At 47.1% G+C, this 19,787-nt stretch overlaps 5 non-coding genes across 5 annotated transcripts; all 5 read left to right on the forward strand.

Moving 5' to 3' along the window:
- Positions 1–1,574: 1,574 nt before the first annotated feature.
- On the forward strand, positions 1,575–1,647 carry TRNAR-UCU (transfer RNA arginine (anticodon UCU)). The gene has a single exon. It is a non-coding gene; the product is annotated as a tRNA-Arg (tRNA).
- A 1,333-nt stretch (positions 1,648–2,980) lies between these two features.
- TRNAR-UCU (transfer RNA arginine (anticodon UCU)) lies at positions 2,981–3,052 on the forward strand. Its single transcript has one exon. It is a non-coding gene; the product is annotated as a tRNA-Arg (tRNA).
- Positions 3,053–13,023: 9,971 nt separating this feature from the next.
- On the forward strand, positions 13,024–13,096 carry TRNAR-UCU (transfer RNA arginine (anticodon UCU)). The gene has a single exon. It is a non-coding gene; the product is annotated as a tRNA-Arg (tRNA).
- Positions 13,097–15,114: 2,018 nt separating this feature from the next.
- TRNAR-CCU (transfer RNA arginine (anticodon CCU)) lies at positions 15,115–15,187 on the forward strand. Its single transcript has one exon. It is a non-coding gene; the product is annotated as a tRNA-Arg (tRNA).
- A 1,562-nt stretch (positions 15,188–16,749) lies between these two features.
- TRNAR-CCU (transfer RNA arginine (anticodon CCU)) lies at positions 16,750–16,822 on the forward strand. The gene has a single exon. It is a non-coding gene; the product is annotated as a tRNA-Arg (tRNA).
- The last annotated feature ends 2,965 nt before the right edge of the window (positions 16,823–19,787 follow it).

The raw sequence follows: 19,787 nt of genomic DNA on the forward strand, positions 1-19,787 counted from the left end.
GATTGCGGATTAGAGTCCCGCGGAGGGTGGGTTATTTTTTCAATAAACAAAGTGTTTCTCCCAAAGTTTTCTTTCTTGAACCAAAGCATATGCATTTCTTTTTCCCCTATATTCCTTTCGATGATGGGTTCTACTGTAACCTACAGTAAACGGCCTATTGAAAAGAACGCTAGTGCATCGCTCGCACATCGCCCTCATGGCCTAACGGGTAAGGCATCGGTCTCCTAAACCGGGGATTGCAGGTTCGAGTCCCACCTAGGGTGGTTTACTCTTTTTCATTAACAAAAGGTTTGTGCTACAGTTTTCTTGCTTAAATCAAAGCATATGCATTTCCTTTCCTCCTATATTCCTTTCGATGATGAGTTCTACTGCAACCTAGAGTAAAAGCGCTAATAAAAGGAACGCCTGTGCATCTCTCGCACATCGCTCTCGTGGCCTAACGGATAAGGCATCGGTCTTCTAAACCGGGATTGCGGATTCGAGTCCCGCCGAGGGTGGGTTATCCTTTTTCAATACCATGCGTTTCTGCAACAGTTTTCTTGCTTGAAGCAGAGCATATGCGTTTTCTTTTCCCCTATATTCCTTTCGATGGTGTGTTCTACAGTAACCTAGAGTAAAAGTGCTAATGAAAGGAACGCCAGTGCATCGCTCGCACATCGCCCTCGTGGCCTAACGAATATGGCATCGGTCTCCTTAACCGGGGACTGCGGGCTCGAGTGCCCCCGAGGGTGGGTTATCCTTTTTCATTACCAATGGTTTGTGCTACAGTTTTCTTGCTTGAAGCAAAGCATGTGGATTTCCCTTTCTCCTTTCGATGGTGCGTTCTACTGAAACCTAGAGTAAAAGTGCTAATGAAAGGAACGCCAGTGCATCGCTCGCACATCGCCCTCATGGCCTAACGAATAAGGCATCGGTATTCCAAACGGGGGATTGCGGGTTCGAGTCCCGCCAAGGGTGGAATATTATTTTTCATTAACAAAGGGTTTCTGCGACAGTTTTCTTGTTTGAAGCAAAACATATGCGCTCCTTTTCTCCTATATTCCTTTCGATGGTGTGTTTTACTGTAACCTAAAGTAAACGCGCTAATGAAATGAACGCTAGTGGTACGCTCGCACATCGCCCTCGTGGCCTAACGAATAAGGCATCGGTCTTCTAAACGGGGGAATCGGGTTCGAGTCCCACCGAGGGTGGGTTATCCTTTTTCATTACCAAAGGGTTTCTGCTACAGTTTTCTTGCTTGAACCAAAGCATGTGCATTTCCCTTTCTCCTATATAAATTTCTATGGTGTGTTCTACTGTAACCTAAAGTAAAACCGCTAATGAAAGGAACGTTAGTGCATCAATCGCACGTTGCTCTCGTGGCCTAACGAATAAGGCATCGGTCTTCCAAACGGGGAATTGCAACCAAAGGTGGGTTATTCTTTTTCATTAACAAAGGGTTTCTGCTACAGTTTTCTTGTTTGAAGCAAAGCATATGCGCTCCTTTTCTCCTATATTCCTTTCGATGGTGTGTTTTACTGTAACCTAGAGTAAACGCGCTAATGAAAACAAGGCTAGTGCAACGCTCGCACATCGCCCTCGTGGCCTAACGAATAAGGCATCGGTCTTCTAAACGGGGGATCGCGGGTTCGAGTCCCGCCGAGGGTGGGCTATCCTTTTTCATTAACAAAGGGTTTCTCCCACAGTTTTCTTGCTTGAACCAAAGCATATGCATTTCCTTTTCCCCTATATTCCTTTCAATTGTTTGTTTTACTGTAACCTTGAGTAAAAGCGCTAATGAAGGGAACGCCAGTGCATCGCTCGCACATCGCCCTCGTGGCCTAACGGATAAGGCATCGGTCTCCTAAACCGGGGATGGCGGGGGCGAGTCCCGCCGAGGGTGGGATATTCTTTTTCATTAACAAAGGGTTTCTGCTACAGTTTTCTTGCTTGAACCAAAGCATATGCATTTCCTTTTCCCCTATATTCCTTTCGATGATTGGTTCTACTGTAACCTAGAGTGAACGCGCTAATGAAAAGAACGCTAGTGCATCGCTCGCACATCGCCCTCATGGCCTAACGAATAAGGCATCGGTCTTCTAAACGGGGGATTGCGGGTTCGAGTCCCGCCGAGGGTGGGTTATCCTTTTTCATTAACAAAGGGTTTTGCTACAGTTTTCTTGCTTGAACCAAAGCATGTGCATTTCCCTTTCTCCTATATTCCTTTCGATGGTGTGTTCTATTGTAACCTAAAGTAAAAGCGCTAATGAAAGGAACGCCAGTGCATCGCTCACCCATTTCCCTCGCGGCCTAACGGATAAGGCGTCGGTCTTCTAAACCGGGGATTGCGGGTTCGAGTGCCGCCGAGGGTGGGTTATCTTTTTTCATTACCAATGGTTTGTGCTACAGTTTTCTTGCTTGAAGCAAAGCATGTGGATTTCCCTTTCTCCTATATTCCTTTCGATGGTGCGTTCTACTGTAACCTAAATTAAAAGCGCTAATGAAAGGAACGCCAGTGCATCGCTCGCACATCGCCCTCGTGGCCTAACGGATAAGGCATCGGTATTCCAAACAGGGGATTGCGGATTAGAGTCTCGCGGAGGGTGGGTTATTTTTTCTATAAACATAGGGTTTCTCCCAAAGTTTTCTTTCTTGAACCAAAGCATATGCATTTCTTTTTCCCCTATATTCCTTTCGATGATGGGTTCTACTGTAACCTACAGTAAACGGCCTATTGAAAAGAACGCTAGTGTTCGCTCGCACATCGCCTTCATGGCCTAACGGGTAAGGCATCGGTCTCCTAAACCGAGGATTGCAGGTTCGAGTCCCACCTAGGGTGGGTTACTCTTTTTCATTAACAAAGGGTTTGTGCTACAGTTTTCTTGCTTAAAGCAAAGCATATGCATTTCCTTTCCTCCTATATTCCTTTCGATTATGAGTTCTACTGCAACCTAGAGTAAAAGCGCTAATAAAAGGAACGCCTGTGCATCCCTCGCACATCGCCCTCGTGGCCCAACGGATAAGGCATCGGTCTTCTAAACCGGAATTGCGGATTCGAGTCCCGCCGAGGGTGGGTTATCCTTTTTCAATACCATGTGTTTCTGCAACAGTTTTCTTGCTTGAAGCAGAGCATATGCGTTTCCTTTTCCCCTATATTCCTTTCGATGGTGTGTTCTACAGTAACCTAGAGTAAAAGTGCTAATGAAAAGAACGCCAGTGCATCGCTCGCACATCGCCCTCGTGGCCTAACGGATAAGGCATCGGTCTCCTAAACCGGGGATGGCGGGGGCGAGTCCCGCCGAGGGTGGGATATTCTTTTTCATTAACAAAGGGTTTCTGCTACAGTTTTCTTGCTTGAACCAAAGCATATGCATTTCCTTTTCCCCTATATTCCTTTCGATGATTGGTTTTACTGTAACCTAGAGTAAACGCGCTAATGAAAAGAACGCTAGTGCATCGCTCGCACATCGCCCTCATGGCCTAACGAATAAGGCATCGGTCTTCTAAACGGTTGATTGCGGGTTCGAGTCCCGCCGAGGGTGGGTTATCCTTTTTCATTAACAAAGGGTTTTGCTACAGTTTCCTTGCTTGAACCAAAGCATGTGCATTTTCCTTTCTCCTATATTCCTTTCGATGGTGTGTTCTATTGTAACCTAAAGTATAAGAGCTAATGAAAGGAATGCCAGTGCATCACTCGCCCATTTTCCTCGCGGCCTAACGGATAAGGCGTCGGTCTTCTAAACCGGGGATTGCGGGTTCGAGTGCCACCGAGGGTGGGTTATCTTTTTTCATTACCAATGGTTTGTGCTACAGTTTTCTTGCTTGAAGCAAAGCATGTGGATTTCCCTTTCTCCTATATTCCTTTCGATGGTGCGTTCTACTGTAACCTAAATTAAAAGCGCTAGTGAAAGGAACGCCAGTGCATCGCTCGCACATCGCCCGCACATCGCCGTCGTGGCCTAACGGATAAGGCATCGATATTCCAAACAGGGGATTGCGGATTAGAGTCCTGCGGAGGGTGGGTTATTTTTTCTATAAACAAAGGGTTTCTCCCAAAGTTTTCTTTCTTGAACCAAAGCATATGCATTTCTTTTTCCCCTATATTCCTTTCGATGATGGGTTCTACTGTAACCTACAGTAAACGGCCTATTGAAAAGAACGCTAGTGCATCGCTCGCACATCGCCCTCATGGCCTAACGGGTAAGGCATCGGTCTCCTAAACCGGGGATTGCAGGTTCGAGTCCCACTTAGGGTGGGTTACTCTTTTTCATTAACAAAGGGTTTGTGCTACAGTTTTCTTGCTTAAAGCAAAGCATATGCGTTTCCTTTTCCCCTATATTCCTTTCGATGGTGTGTTCTACAGTAACCTAGAGTAAAAGTGCTAATGAAAGGAACGCCAGTGCATCGCACGCACATCGCCCTCGTGGCCTAACGGATATGGCATCGGTCTCCTTAACCGGGGACTGCGGGCTCGAGTGCCCCCGAGGGTGGGTTATCCTTTTTCATTAACAATGGTTTGTGCTACAGTTTTCTTGCTTGAAGCAAAGCATGTGGATTTCCCTTTCTCCTTTCGATGGTGCGTTCTACTGAAACCTAGAGTAAAAGTGCTGATGAAAGGAACGGCAGTGCATCGCTCGCACATCGCCCTCATGGCCTAACAAATAAGGCATCGGTATTCCAAACGGGGGATTGCGGGTTCGAGTCCCGCAAGGGTGGAATATTCTTTTTCATTAACAAAGGGTTTCTGCTACAGTTTTCTTGTTTAAGCAAAACATATGCGCTCCTTTTCTCCTATATTCCTTTCGATGGTGTGTTTTACTGTAACCTAAAGTAAACGCGCTAATGAAAAGAACGCTAGTGGTACGCTCGCACATCGCCCTCGTGGCCTAACGAATAAGGCATCGGTCTTCTAAACGGGGGAATCGGGTTCGAGTCCCACCGAGGGTGGGTTATCCTTTTTCATTACCAAAGGGTTTCTGCTACAGTTTTCTTGCTTGAACCAAAGCATGTGCATTTCCCTTTCTCCTATAAAAATTTCTATGGTGTGTTCTACTATAACCTAAAGTAAAAGCGCTAATGAAAGGAACGTTAGTGCATCAATCGCACGTTACTCTCGTGGCCTAACGAATAAGGCATCGGTCTTCCAAACGGGGGATTGCGGGTTCGAGTCCCGCCAAGGGTGGGTTATTCTTTTTCATTAACAAAGGGTTTCTGCTACAGTTTTCTTGTTTGAAGCAAATCATATGCGCTCCTTTTCTCCTATATTCCTTTCGATGGTGTGTTTTACTGTAACCTAGATTTAACGCGCTAATGAAAACAAGGCTAGTGCAACGCTCGCTCATCGCCCTCGTGGCCTAACGGATAAGGCATCGGTCTCCTAAACCGCGGATATCGGGTGCGAGTGCCGCCGAGGGTGGGTTATCCTTTTTTACTAACAAAGGGTTTCTCCCACAGTTTTCTTGCTTGAACCAAAGCATATGCATTTCCTTTTCCCCTATATTCCTTTCGATTGTGTGTTTTACTGTAACCTAGAGTAAAAGCGCTAATGAAAGGAACGCCAGTGCATCGCTCGCACATCGCCCTCGTGGCCTAACGGATAAGGCATCGGTCTCCTAAACCGGGGATGGCGGGGGCGAGTCCCGGCGAGGGTGGGATATTCTTTTTCATTAACAAAGGGTTTCTGCTACAGTTTTCTTGCTTGAACCAAAGCATATGCATTTCCTTTTCCCCTATATTCCTTTCGATGATTGGTTCTACTGTAACCTAGAGTAAACGCGCTAATGAAAAGAACGCTAGTGCATCGCTCGCACATCGCCCTCATGGCCTAACGAATAAGGCATCGGTCTTCTAAACGGGGGATTGCGGGTTCGAGTCCAGCCGAGGGTGGGTTATCCTTTTTCATTAACAAAGGGTTTTGCTACAGTTTTCTTGCTTGAACCAAAGCATGTGCATTTCCCTTTCTCCTATATTCCTTTCGATGGTGTGTTCTATTGTAACCTAAAGTATAAGCGCTAATGAAAGGAATGCCAGTGCATCGCTCGCCCATTTCCCTCGCGGCCTAACGGATAAGGCGTCGGTCTTCTAAACCGGGGATTGCGGGTTCGAGTGCCGCCGAGGGTGGGTTATTTTTTTCATTACCAATGGTTTGTGCTACAGTTTTCTTGCTTGAAGCAAAGCATGTGGATTTCCCTTTCTCCTATATTCCTTTCGATGGTGCGTTCTACTGTAACCTAAATTAAAAGCGCTAATGAAAGGAACGCCAGTGCATCGCTCGCACATCGCCCTCGTGGCCTAACAGATAAGGCATCGGTATTCCAAACAGGGGATTGCGGATTAGAGTCCCGCGGAGGGTGGGTTATTTTTTCAATAAACAAAGTGTTTCTCCCAAAGTTTTCTTTCTTGAACCAAAGCATATGCATTTCTTTTTCCCCTATATTCCTTTCGATGATGGGTTCTACTGTAACCTACAGTAAACGGCCTATTGAAAAGAACGCTAGTGCATCGCTCGCACATCGCCCTCATGGCCTAACGGGTAAGGCATCGGTCTCCTAAACCGGGGATTGCAGGTTCGAGTCCCACCTAGGGTGGTTTACTCTTTTTCATTAACAAAGGGTTTGTGCTACAGTTTTCTTGCTTAAAGCAAAGCATATGCATTTCCTCTCCTCCTATATTCCTTTCGATGATGAGTTCTACTGCAACCTAGAGTAAAAGCGCTAATAAAAGGAACGCCTGTGCATCTCTCGCACATCGCTCTCGTGGCCTAACTGATAAGGCATCGGTCTTCTAAACCGGGATTGCGGATTCGAGTCCCGCCGAGGGTGGGTTATCCTTTTTCAATACCATGCGTTTCTGCAACAGTTTTCTTGCTTGAAGCAGAGCATATGCGTTTCCTTTTCCCCTATATTCCTTTCGATGGTGTGTTCTACAGTAACCTAGAGTAAAAGTGCTAATGAAAGGAACGCCAGTGCATCGCTCGCACATCGCCCTCGTGGCCTAACGAATATGGCATCGGTCTCCTTAACCGGGGACTGCGGGCTCGAGTGCCCCCGAGGGTGGGTTATCCTTTTTCATTACCAGTGGTTTGTGCTACAGTTTTCTTGCTTGAAGCAAAGCATATGCGCTCCTTTTCTCCTATATTCCTTTCGATGGTGTGTTTTACTGTAACCTAAAGTAAACGCGCTAATGAAATGAACGCTAGTGGTACGCTCGCACATCGCCCTCGTGGCCTAACGAATAAGGCATCGGTCTTCTAAACGGGGGAATCGGGTTCGAGTCCCAACGAGGGTGGGTTATCCTTTTTCATTACCAAAGGGTTTCTGCTACAGTTTTCTTGCTTGAACCAAAGCATGTGCATTTCCCTTTCTCCTATATAAATTTCTATGGTGTGTTCTACTGTAACCTAAAGTAAAAGCGCTAATGAAAGGAACGTTAGTGCATCAATCGCACGTTGCTCTCGTGGCCTAACGAATAAGGCATCGGTCTTCCAAACGGGGGATTGCAACCAAAGGTGGGTTATTCTTTTTCATTAACAAAGGGTTTCTGCTACAGTTTTCTTGTTTGAAGCAAAGCATATGCGCTCATTTTCTCCCATATTCCTTTCGATGGTGTGTTTTACTGTAACCTAGAGTAAACGCGCTAATAAAAACAAGGCTAGTGCAACGCTCGCACATCGCCCTCGTGGCCTAACGAATAAGGCATCGGTCTTCTAAACGGGGGATCGCTGGTTCGAGTCCCGCCGAGGGTGGGTTATCCTTTTTCATTAACAAAGGGTTTCTCCCACAGTTTTCTTGCTTGAACCAAGCATATGCATTTCCTTTTCCCCTATATTTCTTTCAATTGTTTGTTTTACTGTAACCTAGAGTAAAAACGCTAATGAAAGGAATGCCAGTGCATCGCTCGCACATCGCCCTCGTGGCCTAACGGATAAGGCATCGGTCTCCTAAACCGGGGATGGCGGGGGCGAGTCCCGCCGAGGGTGGGATATTCTTTTTCATTAACAAAGGGTTTCTGCTACAGTTTTCTTGCTTGAACCAAAGCATATGCATTTCCTTTTCCCCTATATTCCTTTCGATGATTGGTTCTACTGTAACCTAGAGTGAACGCGCTAATGAAAAGAACGCTAGTGCATCGCTCGCACATCGCCCTCATGGCCTAACTAATAAGGCATCGGTCTTCTAAACGGGGGATTGAGGGTTCGAGTCCCGCCGAGGGTGGGTTATCCTTTTTTATTAACAAAGGGTTTTGCTACAGTTTTCTTGCTTGAACCAAAGCATGTGCATTTCCCTTTCTCCTATATTCCTTTCGATGGTGTGTTCTATTGTAACCTAAAGTAAAAGCGCTAATGAAAGGAACGCCAGTGCATCGCTCACCCATTTCCCTCGCGGCCTAACGGATAAGGCGTCGGTCTTCTAAACCGGGGATTGCGGGTTCGAGTGCCGCCGAGGGTGGGTTATCTTTTTTCATTACCAATGGTTTGTGCTACAGTTCTCTTGCTTGAAGCAAAGCATGTGGATTTCCCTTTCTCCTATATTCCTTTCGATGGTGCGTTCTACTGTAACCTAAATTAAAAGCGCTAATGAAAGGAACGCCAGTGCATCGCTCGCACATCGCCCTCGTGGCCTAACGGATAAGGCATCGGTATTCCAAACAGGGGATTGCGGATTAGAGTCCCGCGGAGGGTGGGTTATTTTTTCTATAAACAAAGGGTTTCTCCCAAAGTTTTCTTTCTTGAACCAAAGCATATGCATTTCTTTTTCCCCTATATTCCTTTCGATGATGGGTTCTACTGTAACCTACAGTAAACGGCCTATTGAAAAGAACGCTAGTGCATCGCTCGCACATCGCCCTCATGGCCTAACGGGTAAGGCATCGGTCTCCTAAACCGGGGATTGCAGGTTCGAGTCCCACCTAGGGTGGGTTACTCTTTTTCATTAACAAAAGGTTTGTGCTACAGTTTTCTTGCTTAAAGCAAAGCATATGCATTTCCTTTCCTCCTATATTCCTTTCGATGATGAGTTCTACTGCAACCTAGAGTAAAAGCGCTAATAAAAGGAACGCCTGTGCATCTCTCGCACATCGCTCTCGTGGCCTAACGGATAAGGCATCGGTCTTCTAAACCGGGATTGCGGATTCGAGTCCCGCCGAGGGTGGGTTATCCTTTTTCAATACCATGTGTTTCTGCAACAGTTTTCTTGCTTGAAGCAGAGCATATGCGTTTCCTTTTCCCCTATATTCCTTTCGATGGTGTGTTCTACAGTAACCTAGAGTAAAAGTGCTAATGAAAGGAACGCCAGTGCATCGCTCGCACATCGCCCTCGTGGCCTTATGGATATGGCATCGGTCTCCTTAACCGGGGACTGTGGGCTCGAGTGCCCCCGAGGGTGGGTTATCCTTTTTCATTACCAATGGTTTGTGCTACAGTTTTCTTGCTTGAAGCAAAGCATGTGGATTTCCCTTTCTCCTTTCGATGGTGCGTTCTACTGAAACCTAGAGTAAAAGTGCTAATGAAAGGAACGCCAGTGCATCGCTCGCACATCGCCCTCGTGGCCTAACGAATAAGGCATCGGTATTCCAAACAGGATATTGCGGATTAGAGTCCCGCGGAGGGTGGGTTATTTTTTCTATAAACAAAGGGTTTCTCCGAAAGTTTTCTTTCTTGAACCAAAGCATATGCATTTCCTTTTCCCCTATATTCCTTTCGATGATGGGTTCTACTGTAACCTAGAATAAACGCGCTAATGAAAGGAACGCCAGTGCATCACTCGCCCATTGACCTCGCGGCCTAACGGACAAGGCATCGGTCTCCTAAACCGGGGATGGCGGGGTCGATTCCCGCCGAGGGTGGGATATTCTTTTTCAATAACAAAAGGTTTCTGCTACAGTTTTCTTGCTTGCAGCAAAGCAATTGCGTTTTCTTTTCCCCTATATTCCTTTCGATGGTGTGTTCTACTGCAACCTAGAGTAAAAGCGCTAATGAAAGGAACGCCAGTGCATCGCTCGCACATCGCCATCGTGGCCTAACGGATAAGGCATCGGTCTCCTAAACCGGGGATGGCGGGGTCGAGTCCCTGCGAGGGTGGGATATTCTTTCTCATTAACAAAGGGTTTCTGCTACAGTTTTCTTGCTTGCAGCAAAGCAATTGCGTTTTCTTTTCCCCTATATTCCTTTCGATGGTGTGTTCTACTGCAACCTAGTGTAAAAGCGCTAATGAAAGGAACGCCAGAGCATCGCTCGCACATCGCCCTCGTGGCCTAACAGATAAGGCATCGGTCTCCTAAACCGCGGATATCGGGTGCGAGTGCCGCCGAGGGTGGGTTATCCTTTTTTACTAACAAAGGGTTTCTCCCACAGTTTTATTGCTTGAACCAAAGCATATGCATTTCCTTTTCCCTTATATTCCTTTCGATTGTGTGTTTTACTGTAACCTAGAGTAAAAGCGCTAATGAAAGGAACGCCAGTGCATCGCTCGCACATCGCCCTCGTGGCCTAACGGATAAGGCATCGGTCTCCTAAACCGGGGATGGCGGGGGCGAGTCCCGCCGAGGGTGGGATATTCTTTTTCATTAACAAAGGGTTTCTGCTACAGTTTTCTTGCTTGAACCAAAGCATATGCATTTCCTTTTCCCCTATATTCCTTTCGATGATTGGTTCTACTGTAACCTAGAGTAAACGCGCTAATGAAAAGAACGCTAGTGCATCGCTCGCACATCGCCCTCATGGCCTAACGAATAAGGCATCGGTCCTCTAAACGGGGGATTGCGGGTTCGAGTCCCGCCGAGGGTGGGTTATCCTTTTTCATTAACAAAGGGTTTTGCTACAGTTTTCTTGCTTGAACCAAAGCATGTGCATTTCCCTTTCTCCTATATTCCTTTCGATGGTGTGTTCTATTGTAACCTAAAGTATAAGCGCTAATGAAAGGAATGCCAGTGCATCGCTCGCCCATTTCCCTCGCGGCCTAACGGATAAGGCGTCGGTCTTCTAAACCGGGGATTGCGGGTTCGAGTGCCGCCGAGAGTGGGTTATCTTTTTTCATTACCAATGGTTTGTGCTACAGTTTTCTTGCTTGAAGCAAAGCGTGTGGATTTCCCTTTCTCCTATATTCCTTTCGATGGTGCGTTATACTGTAACCTAAATTAAAAGCGCTAATGAAAGGAACGCCAGTGCATCGCTCGCACATCGCCCTCGTGGCCTAACGGATAAGGCATCGGTATTCCAAACAGGGGATTGCGGATTAGAGTCCCGCGGAGGGTGGGTTATTTTTTCTATAAACAAAGGGTTTCTCCCAAAGTTTTCTTTCTTGAACCAAAGCATATGCATTTCTTTTTCCCTTATATTCCTTTCGATGATGGGTTCTACTGTAACCTACAGTAAACGGCCTATTGAAAAGAACGCTAGTGCATCGCTCGCACATCGCCCTCTTGGCCTAACGGGTAAGGCATCGGTCTCCTAAACCGAGGATTGCAGGTTCGAGTCCCACCTAGGGTGGGTTACTCTTTTTCATTAACAAAGGGTTTGTGCTACAGTTTTCTTGCTTAAAGCAAAGCATATGCATTTCCTTTCCTCCTATATTCCTTTCGATGATGAGTTCTACTGCAACCTAGAGTAAAAGCGCTAATAAAAGGAACGCCTGTGCATCCCTCGCACATCGCCCTCGTGGCCTAACGGATAAAGCATCGGTCTTCTAAACCGGGATTGCGGATTCGAGTCCCGCCGAGGGTGGGTTATCCTTTTTCAATACCATGTGTTTCTGCAACAGTTTTCTTGCTTGAAGCAGAGCATATGCGTTTCCTTTTCCCCTATATCCCTTTCGATGGTGTGTTCTACAGTAACCTAGAGTAAAAGTGCTAATGAAAGGAACGCCAGTGCATCGCTCGCACATCGCCCTCGTGGCCTAACGGATAAGGCATCGGTCTCCTAAACCGGGGATGGCGGGGGCGAGTCCCGCCGAGGGTGGGATATTCTTTTTCATTAACAAAGGGTTTCTGCTACAGTTTTCTTGCTTGAACCAAAGCATATGCATTTCCTTTTCCCCTATATTCCTTTCGATTATTGGTTCTACTGTAACCTAGAGTAAACGCGCTAATGAAAAGAACGCTAGTGCATCGCTCGCACATCGCCCTCATGGCCTAACGAATAAGGCATTGGTCTTCTAAACGGGGGATTGCGGGTTCGAGTCCCGCCGAGGGTGGGTTATCCTTTTTCATTAACAAAGGGTTTTGCTACAGTTTCCTTGCTTGAACCAAAGCGTGTGCATTTCCCTTTCTCCTATATTCCTTTCGATGGTGTGTTCTATTGTAACCTAAAGTATAAGCGCTAATGAAAGGAATGCCAGTGCATCGCTCGCCCATTTTCCTCGCGGCCTAACGGATAAGGCGTCGGTCTTCTAAACCGGGGATTGCAGGTTCGAGTCCCACCTAGGGTGGGTTACTCTTTTTCATTAACAAAGGGTTTGTGCTACAGTTTTCTTGCTTAAAGCAAAGCATATGCGTTTCCTTTTCCCCTATATTCCTTTCGATGGTGTGTTCTACAGTAACCTAGAGTAAAAGTGCTAATGAAAGGAACGCCAGTGCATCGCACGCACATCGCCCTCGTGGCCTAACGGATATGGCATCGGTCTCCTTAACCGGGGACTGCGGGCTCGAGTGCCCCCGAGGGTGGGTTATCCTTTTTCATTAACAATGGTTTGTGCTACAGTTTTCTTGCTTGAAGCAAAGCATGTGGATTTCCCTTTCTCCTTTCGATGGTGCGTTCTACTGAAACCTAGAGTAAAAGTGCTGATGAAAGGAACGCCAGTGCATCGCTCGCACATCGCCCTCATGGCCTAACGAATAAGGCATCGGTCTTCCAAACGGGGGATTGCGGGTTCGAGTCCCGCCAAGGGTGGGTTATTCTTTTTCATTAACAAAGGGTTTCTGCTACAGTTTTGTTGTTTGAAGCAAAGCATATGCGCTCCTTTTCTCCTATATTCCTTTCGATGGTGTGTTTTACTGTAAGCTAGAGTAAACGCGCTAATGAAAACAAGGCTAGTGCAACGCTCGCACATCGCCCTCGTGGCCTAACGAATAAGGCATCGGTCTTCTAAACGGGGGATCGCGGGTTCGAGTCCCGCCGAGGGTGGGTTATCCTTTTTCATTAACAAAGGGTTTCTGCTACAGTTTTCTTGCTTGAACCAAAGCATGTGCATTTCCCTTTCTCCTATATAAATTTAATTTCAATGGTGTGTTCTACTGTCCCCTAAAGTAAAAGCGCTAATGAAAGGAACGCCAGTGCAACGCTCGCACATTGCCCTCGTAGCCTAACAAATAAGGCATCGGTCTTCTAAACCGGGGATTGCGGGTGCGAGTGCCGCCGAGGGTGGGTTATCCGTTTCCATTACGACGGGTTTGTGCTACAGTTTTCTTGCTTGAAGCAAATCATATGCGTTTCCTTTTCCCCTATATTCCTTTGGATGATGTGTTCTACTGTAACCTAGAGTAAACGCGCTAATGAAAAGAACGCTAGTGCATCGCTCGCACATCGCCCTCTTGGCCTAACGAATAAGGCATTGGTCTTCTAAACGGGGGATTGCGGGTTCGAGTCCCGCCGAGGGTTGGTTATCCTTTTTCATTAACAAAGGGTTTCTGCTACAGTTTTCTTGTTTGAAGCAAAGCATATGCGCTCCTTTTCTCCTATATTCCTTTTGATGGTGTGTTTTACTGTAACCTAAAGTAAACGCGCTCATGAAAAGAACGCTAGTGGTACACTCGCACATCGCCCTCGTGGCCTAACGAATAATGCATCGGTCTTCTAAACGGGGGATTGCAGGTTCGAGTCCCACCGAGGGTGGGTTTTCTTTTTTCATTACCAAAGGGGTTCTGCTACAGTTTTCTTGCTTGAACCAAAGCATGTGCATTTCCCTTTCTCCTATATTAATTTCGATGGCGTGTTCTACAGTAACCTAGAGTAAAAGTGCTATTGAAAGGAACGCCAGTCAATCGCTCGCACACCGCCGTCGTGGCCTAACGGACAAGGCATCGGTCTCCTAAACCGGGGATTGCGGGTTCGAGTCCAGCCGAGGGTGGGATATTCTTTTAGATGCGGAAGCATCTTATACTCGCGCCTTGTAGTGCGCCGTCCGCGCCATCCGCACCGCTTCTCAAACATTCGACAGCTGACGCGCGCGCATGCGCCGTCGCGCCGTCGCCCACTCTTCCACCATCTGTGCATCCCTTCCTCCTCTACACACCGCGCGCGCTTCACTCCTCCACCATCTGTGCACCCTTCCTCCTCTACACACCGCGTTCGACATCTACAATTCTCCTGATTCTCCAGTGGACGCGCATGTGGCGTCGCGCTTCGAGAACATTCAACAGCTGACAGTGCATGCGCCGTCGTGCTGTATATATACTCAAGGTCGGCGCTCGCTCGCTCAGTTGCCGCTCGTCGGTTGGTTTGTACGGCGCGTCGACGTCCAAGGTCGCGGTGAAATGAATTCCAACGAATCCACAAACACAATGATCGACGTCCCTTCGACCAGCGCCGCCCTTTCGCATACGTGTGTACGTGTTCACTCATTTAACACCCCTTCCTACAACCACGTTAACCAATTTAGCCATCGACCCAAGTAAGTCGCAATTTAACACCCCATTTCACAACCACGTTAACCAATTTAGCCATCGACCCAAGTAAGTCGCACTTTAACACCCCGTTAACCAATTATATGCTCCGCATCCTCCTCAGTGTTCCCCCGAGGGAAGCTGCGGGCAATTTTTTTCATTAACAAAGGGTTTCTGCTACAGTTTTCTTGCTTGAACCAAAGCATTGCATTTCCCTTTCTCCTTTATTAATTTCGATGGTGTGTTCTACAGTAACCTAGAGTAAAAGTGCTATTGAAAGGAACGCCAGTAAATCGCTCGCACACCGCCGTCGTGGCCTAACGGATAAGGCATCGGTCTTCTAAACCGCGGATTGCGGGTTCGAGTCCCACCAAGGGCGAGTTATTCTTTTTTACTAACAAAGGGTTTCTCCACAGTTTTCTTGCTTGAACCAAAGCATATGCATTTTCTTTTCCCCTATATTCCTTTCGATTGTGTGGTTTACTGTAACCTAGAGTAAAAGCGCTAATGAAAGGAACACCAGTGCATCGCTCGCACATCACCCTCGTGGCCTAACGGATAAGGCATCGGTCTCCTAAACCGGGGATTGCGGGGTCGAGTCCCGCCGAGGGTGGGGTATTCTTTTTCATTAACAAAGGGCTTCTGCTACAGTTTTCTTGCTTGCAGCAAAGCAATTGCGTTTTCTTTTCCCCTATATTCCTTTCGATGATGAGTTCTACTGCAACCTAGAGTAAAAGCGCTAATAAAAGGAACGCCTGTGCATCCCTCGCACATCGCCCTCGTGGCCTAACGGATAAGGCATCGGTCTTCTAAACCGCGATTGCGGATTCGAGTCCCGCCGAGGGTGGGTTATCCTTTTTCAATACCATGTGTTTCTGCAACAGTTTTCTTGCTTGAAGCAGAGCATATGCGTTTCCTTTTCCCCTATATTCCTTTCGATGGTGTGTTCTACAGTAACCTACAGTAAAAGTGCTAATGAAAGGAACGCCAGTGCATCGCTCGCACATCGCCCTCGTGGCCTAACGGATATGGCATCGGTCTCCTTAACCGGGGACTGCAGGCTCGAGTGCCCCCGAGGGTGGGTTATCCTTTTTAATTACCAATGGTTTGTGCTACAGTTTTCTTGCTTGAAGCAAAGCATGTGGATTTCCCTTTCTCCTTTCGATGGTGTGTTCTACTGCAACCTAGAGTAAAAGCGCTAATGAAAGGAACGCCAGTGCATCACCCGCACATCGCCCTCGTTGCCTAACGGATAAGGCATCGGTCTCCTAAACCGGGGATATCGGGTTCGAGTCCCGCCGAGGGTAGGATATTTTTTTTTTCAATCACCGAAAAGGTTTCTGCTACAGTTTTCTAGCTTGAAGCAAAGCTTATGCGCTTCTTTTCCCCTATAATCCTTTCGATGTTGTGTTCTACTGTAACCTAGAGTAAACGCGCTAATAAAAGGAACCCCATGGCATTACTCGCACATCGGCTTCGTGGCCTAACGAATAAAGCATCGGTATTCTAAACAGGGGATTGCGGGTCCGAGTGCCGCGGAGGGTGGGTTATCCTTTTTTATTAACAAAGGGTTTCTCCCAAAGTTTTCTTGCTTGAACCAAAGCATATGCATTTCCTTTTCCCCTATATTCCTTTTGATGATGGGTTCTACTGTAACCTAGAGTAGACGCGCTAATGAAAGGAACGCCAATGCATCGCTCGCCCATATCCCTCGCGGCCTAACGGATAAGGCATCGGTCTCCTAAACCGGGGATGGCGGGGTCGAGTCCCGCCGAGGGTGGGATATTCTTTTTCAATAACAAAGGGTTTCTGCTACAGTTTTCTTGCTTGCAGCAAAGCAATTGCGTTTTCTTTTCCCCTATATTCCTTTCGATGGTGTGTTCTACTGCAACCTAGAGTAAAAGCGCTAATGAAAGGAACGCCAGAGCATCGCTCGCACATCGCCCTCGTGGCCTAACGGATAAGGCATCGGTCTCCTAAACCGCGGATATCGGGTGCGAGTGCCGCCGAGGGTGGGTTATCCTTATTCATTACCAAGGGTTTGTGCTACAGTTTTCTTGCTTGAAGAAAGCATATGCGTTTCCTTTTCCCCTATATTCCTTTCGATGGTGTGTTCTACTGCAACCTAGAGTAAAAGCGCTAATGAAAGGAACGCCAGTGCATCGCTCGCACATCGCCCTCGTGGCCTAACGGGTAAGGCATCGGTCTCCTAAACCGGGGATGGCGGGGTCGAGTCCCGCCGAGGGCGGGATATTGTTTTTCAATAACAAAGGGTTTCTGCTACAGTTTTCTTGCTTGCAGCAAAGCAATTGCGTTTTCTTTTCCCCTATATTCCTTTCGATGGTGTGTTCTACTGCAACCTAGAGTAAAAGCGCTAATGAAAGGAACGCCAGTGCATCGCTCGCACATCGCCCTCGTGGCCTAACGGATAAGGCATTGGTCTCCTAAACCGGGGATGGCGGGGTCGAGTCCCGCCGAGGGTGGGATATTCTTTTTCATTAACAAAGGGTTTCTGCTACAGTTTTCTTGCTTGCAGCAAAGCAATTGCGTTTTCTTTTCCCCTATATTCCTTTCGATGGTGTGTTCTACTGCAACCTAGAGTAAAAGCGCTAATGAAAGGAACGCCAGTGCATTGCCCGCACATCGCCCTCGTGGCCTAACGGATAAGGCATCGGTCTCCTAAACCGGGGATATCGGGTTCGAGTCCCGCCGAGGGTAGGATATTTTTTTTTCATTCACCGAAAAGGTTTCTGCTACAGTTTTCTAGCTTGAAGCAAAGCTTATGCGCTTATTTTCCCCTATAATCCTTTCGATGTTGTGTTCTACTGTAACCTAGAGTAAACGCGCTAATAAAAGGAACCCCATGGCATTACTCGCACATCGGCTTCGTGGCCTAACGAATAAAGCATCGGTATTCTAAACAGGGGATTGCGGGTCCGAGTGCCGCGGAGGGTGGGTTATCCTTTTTTATTAACAAAGGGCTTCTCCCAAAATTTTCTTGCTTGAACCTAAGCATATGCATTTCCTTTTCCCCTATATTCCTTTCGATGATTGGTTCTACTGTAACCTAAAGTAAAAGCGATAATGAAAGGAACGTTAGTGCATCAATCGCACGTTGCTCTCGTGGCCTAACGGATAAGGCATTGGTCTTCTTAACCGGGGATCGCGGGTTCGAGTCCCACCGAGTGTGGGTTATTCTTTTTCATTACCAAAGGGTTTGTGCTACAGTTTTCTGGCTTGAAGCAAATCATATGCGTTTCCTTTTCCCCTATATTCCTTTCGATGGTGTGTTCTACAGTAACCTAGAGTAAAAGTGCTAAAGAAAGGAACGCCAGTGCATCGCTCGCACATCAGCCTCGTGGCCTAACGAATAAGGCATCGGTCTTCCAAACGGGGGATTGCGGGTTCGAGTCCCGCCAAGGGTGGGTTATTCTTTTTCATTAACAAAGGGTTTCTGCTACAGTTTTCTTGTTTGAAGCAAAGCATATGCGCTCCTTTTCTCCTATATTCCTTTCGATGGTGTGTTTTACTGTAACATAGAGTAAACGCGCTAATGAAAACAAGGCTAGTGACACGCTCGCACATCGCCCTCGTGGCCTAACGAATAAGGCATTGGTCTTCTAAACGGGGGATCGCGGGTTCGAGTCCCGCCGAGGGTGGGTTATCCTTTTTCATTAATAAAGGGTTTCTGCTACAGTTTTCTTGCTTGAACCAAAGCATGTGCATTTCCCTTTCTCCTATATCAATTTAATTTCGATGGTGTGTTCTACTGTCCCCTAAAGTAAAAGCGCTAATGAAAGGAACGCCAGTGCATCGCTCGCACATTGCCCTTGTAGCCTAACAAATAAGGCATCGGTCTTCTAAACCGGGGATTGCGGGTGCGAGTGCCGCCGAGGGTGGGTTATCCGTTTTCATTACCACGGGTTTCTGCTACAGTTTTCTTGTTTGAAGCAAAGCATATGCGCTCCTTTTCTCCTATATTCCTTTTGATGGTGTGTTTTACTGTAACCTAAACTAAACGCGCTAATGAAAAGAACGCTAGTGGTACACTCGCACATCGCCCTCGTGGCCTAACGAATAATGCATCGGTCTTCTAAATGGGGGATTGCGGGTTCGAGTCCCACCGAGGGTGGGTTATCCTTTTTCATTACCAAAGGGTTTCTGCTACAGTTTTCTTGCTTGAACCAAAGCATGTGCATTTCCCTGTCTCCTATATTAATATCGATGGTGTGTTCTACAGTAACCTAGAGTAAAAGTGCTATTGAAAGGAACGCAAGTGAATCGCTCGCACACCGCCGTCGTGGCCTAACGGATAAGGCATCGGTCTCCTAAACCGGGGATGGCGGGGTCGAGTCCCGCCGAGGGTGGGATATTCTTTTTCAATAACAAAGGGTTTCTGCTACAGTTTTCTTGCTTGCAGCAAAGCAATTGCGTTTTCTTTTCCCCTATGTTCCTTTCGATGGTGTGTTCTACTGCAACCTAGAGTAAAAGCGCTAATGAAAGGAACGCCAGTGCATCGCTCGCACATCGCCCTCGTGGCCTAACGGATAAGGCATCGGTCTCCTAAACCGGGGATGGCGGGGTCGAGTCCCGCCGAGGGTGGGATATTCTTTTTCATTAACAAAGGGTTTCTGGTACAGTTTTCTTGCTTGAACCAAAGCACATGCATTTTCTTTTCCCCTATAATCCTTTCGATTGTGTGTTTTACTGTAACCTAGAGTAAAAGCGCTAATGAAAGGAACGCCAGTGCATCGCTCGCCCATTGCCCTCGAGGCCTAACGGATAAGGCATCGGTCTCCTAAACCGGGGATGGCGGGGTCGAGTCCCGCCGAGGGTGGGATATTCTTTCTCATTAACAAAGGGTTTCTGCTACAGTTTTCTTGCTTGCAGCAAAGCAATTGCGTTTTCTTTTCCCCTATATTCCTTTCGATGGTGTGTTCTACTGCAACCTAGAGTAAAAGCGCTAATGAAAGGAACGCAAGTGCATAACCCGCACATCGCCCTCGTGGTCTGACGGATAAGGCATCGGTCTCCTAAACCGGGGATATCGGGTTCGAGTCCCGCCGAGGGTAGGATATTTTTTTTTCAATCACCGAAAAGGTTTCTGCTACAGTTTTCTAGCTTGAAGCAAAGCTTACGCGCTTCTTTTCCCCTATAATCCTTTCGATGTTGTGTTCTACTGTAACCTAGAGTAAACGCGCTAATAAAAGGAA

The sequence above is a fragment of the Rhipicephalus microplus genome, chromosome 2, assembly GCF_043290135.1.
Source record: "Rhipicephalus microplus isolate Deutch F79 chromosome 2, USDA_Rmic, whole genome shotgun sequence".
NCBI lineage: Eukaryota > Metazoa > Arthropoda > Arachnida > Ixodida > Ixodidae > Rhipicephalus > Rhipicephalus microplus.